General features: G+C 44.3%; 1 non-coding gene across 1 annotated transcript; it reads left to right on the forward strand.

Moving 5' to 3' along the window:
* The first annotated feature begins 2033 nt into the window (after positions 1-2033).
* Positions 2034-2197, forward strand: LOC113890640. Its single transcript, XR_003510595.1, has one exon. It is a non-coding gene; the product is annotated as a U1 spliceosomal RNA (small nuclear RNA).
* The last annotated feature ends 1170 nt before the right edge of the window (positions 2198-3367 follow it).

Raw genomic sequence — 3367 nt, forward strand, 5'->3', positions numbered from 1 at the left:
TCTGGTATTCCCATCTCTTTCAGAATTTTCCACAGTTTATTGTGGTCCTCACACACAAAGCACTTTGAGATGTAACCCTAAATCTGTATGTTTATACACATGAAATATACATATGCTTTTGTCTCTGTACTATTTCTATTCACTGTTTTACAACTTATTTATTCCTTAAAAACTTGTGCATCAGCATAACACACGATCCCTAAATTTCTCTCCTCGGTGTGCAATCCAGCACGAAAGGTCAGACTCTGAAGAGGCTGGCAAATCCGTCTGTATCTCCATGTACATGTATGGCTGAGTCCCTTCGCTATTCACCTGGAACTACCACAACATTGTTAACTGGCTATACCCAAAGAAAAAGTAAAAATTTTAAAGTGAAAAGAAATAAAACCCGTCTATGTCAAGGCTGTATATTGTCACCCTGCTTATTTAACTTCTATGCAGAGTACATCATGAGAAACACTGGACTGGAAGAAACACAAGCTGGAATCAAGATTGCGGGGAGAAATATCAATAACCTCAGATATGCAGATGACACCACCATTATGGCAGAAAGTGAAGAGGAACTCAAAAGCCTCTTGATGAAGGTGAAAGTGGAGAGTGAAAAAGTTGGCTTAAAGCTCAACATTGAGAAAACGAAGATCATGGCATCTGGTCCCATCACTTCATGGGAAATAGATGGGGAAACAGTGGAAACAGTGTCAGACTTTATTTTTCTGGGCTCCAAAATCACTACAGATGGTGACCGCAGCCAGAAATTAAAAGACTCTTACTCATCGAAAGGAAAGTTATGACCAACCTAGATAGCATATTCAAAAGCAGAGACATGACTTTGCCAACGAAGGTCCATCTAGTCAAGGCTATGGTTTTTCCTGTGGTCATGTATGGATGTGAGAGTTGGACTGTGAAGAAGGCTGAGCACCAAAGAATTGATGCTTTTGATCTGTGGTGTTGGAGAAGACTCTTGAGAGTCCCTTGGACTGCAAGGAGATCCAACCAGTCCATTCTGAAGGAGATCAGCCCTGGGATTTCTTTGGAAGGAATGATGCTAAAGCTGAAACTCCAGTACTTTGGCCACCTCATGAGAAGAGTTGACTCATTGGAAAAGACTCTGATGCTGGGAGGGATTGGGAGCAGGAGGAGAAGGGGAAGACAGAGGATGAGATGGCTGGATGGCATCACTGACTCGATGGATGTGAGTCTGAGTGAACTCCGGGAGTTGGTGATGGACAGGGAGGCCTGGCGTGCTGCGATTCATGGGGTCGCCAAGAGTAGGACACGACTGAGAAACTGATCTGATGTGATCTGATGTCTCACTTAAAGGGTGAAAGTTATATCGCTCAGTCGTACCCGACTCTTTGCAACCCCATGGACTGTAGCCTACCAGGATCCTCCCTATATTGGATTTTCCAGGCAACGCGTGAGTCTGAGTGAACTCGGGGAGCTGGTGATGGACAGGGAGACCTATCGTGCTGCGGTTCATGGGGTCGCAAAGAGTCGGACACGACTGAGTGACTGAACTGAACTGGAGTCGGTTTCCAATTCCTCTTCCAGGGGATCCTCCGGACCTAGGAATCGAACCCGGGTTTCCTGTATTGTAGGCAGATGCTTTACCGTCTGAGCCACCAAGGAAGTCCAAGGTCTCTTCTATGGTTGTAAGTAGGTCGATTACCAAGGTTGATGAAATCATGACGTCACTTCCTCGTCACAGGGGACTGGCCATTGGTCCTGTGGACAGGGGTGGGGCGGGGCTTGGGTTGAAGGAGAGGCGCCGCCTTAGAGGTCTTCAATGGGGTTGGCTTATGTAAATTTTGCAGCGAAGTGGTACTGTTCCCGGCGAGTCACTTCCCTCGTTATGGAAATTTTCCTGAGATTTTGTTTGATTTTTTTTAGAAGAGTTATTTGGAGGGCCTGAGGCATGGAAAAAGAGAGAGTTCAGAGGACAGTGGAAGAGTCGCGGGGAAACGGCAAAGTCAGCGTGTGTGCACAGTGAACGTGTCTAAAGGTGTGCGGGGGACCAGGGGGAAGGTCATCTCATACTTACCTGGCAGAGGAGATACCATGATCAAGAAGGTGGTTCTCCCAGGGCGAGGCTCACCTATTGCACTGCGGGTGTGCTGACCTCTGCAGTTTCCTCAAATAGAGGAAACTTGACTGTGTAATTTATGGTAGTGGGGGACTGCGTGCATGCTTTCCCCTGATAGCTAAGTAAAAACTGCAGACTTTATCTATGTTTCCTTGGTGGTAGTTAGTCACTAAGTCATATCCGCCTCTTTGACCTCATGGAGTGTAGGCTGTTAGTAGGCTCCTATGTCTATGAAATCTTTCAAGGCAAGAATACTGGGTTTCTTCTCCAAGGAATCTTAAGCCAGAAATCACACTTGGGTCTCCTCAGTATATGCCCAAGCCAGAAATCACACTTGGGTCTCCTCAGTATATGCCCAAGCTCAAGTTATTTTTCTAAGTGGGAGAGTTGGAAAAGACAGATATGCTGGGGGCAAAGTAAAAATCAGATACACATGTACAACCAAGAATGTCTTTTTTTTTTTTTTTAGGTTCTTTGTTGTAGTAGGTATGGGTTTGCAACTATTTTCTCCCCATTTACTTGGTGCCAAAAGTTGTAAGTTATCTTTAAGAAACTGAATGAAGGGGTGTGATTACTTTTGAGACACCTCAGGCAAAACTTCTATTGAGATACTTGCAGTTATTGTTCACTCACTCAATGATGTCCGATTGCTTTGCAAGATGTTTGCTAGTCGTGATACTTCGTGTGAAGTCTTTTGTTGTTGTCTGACAAATGCAGACCTCAAAAGATTTTAGTGGGAACATGTGTTCTGTCCATACCATTTCTGTCCTTTATCGAGCCCATCTTTGCATGAAATGTTCCTTTGGTATCTCTGATTTTCTCGAAGAGATCCCTAGTCTTTCCCATCCTGTTGTTTTCCTCTATTTCTTTGCATTGATCGCTGAAGAAGGCTTTCTTAGCTCTTCTTGCTATTCTTTGGAACTCTGCATTCAGATGTTTATATCTTTCCTTTTATCCTTTGGTTTTCGCTTCTCTTCTTTTCTAAGCTATTTGTAAGGCCTCCCCAGACAGCCATTTTGCTTTTTTTGCATTTCTTTTCCATGGGGATGGTCTTGATCCCTGTCTCCTGTACAATGTCACGAACCTCAGTCCATAGCTCATCAGGCACTCTATCTATCAGATCTAGGCCCTTAAATCTATTTCTCACTTCCTCTGTATAATCATAAGGGATTTGATTTAGGTCATACCTGAATGGTCTAGTGGTTTTCCCTACTTTCTTCAATTTAAGTCTGAATTTGGCAATAAGGAGTTCATGGTCTGAGCCACAGTCAGCTCCTGGTCTTG

The sequence above is a fragment of the Bos indicus x Bos taurus genome, chromosome 3 (genome assembly GCF_003369695.1).
Source record: "Bos indicus x Bos taurus breed Angus x Brahman F1 hybrid chromosome 3, Bos_hybrid_MaternalHap_v2.0, whole genome shotgun sequence".
Lineage (NCBI taxonomy): Eukaryota > Metazoa > Chordata > Mammalia > Artiodactyla > Bovidae > Bos > Bos indicus x Bos taurus.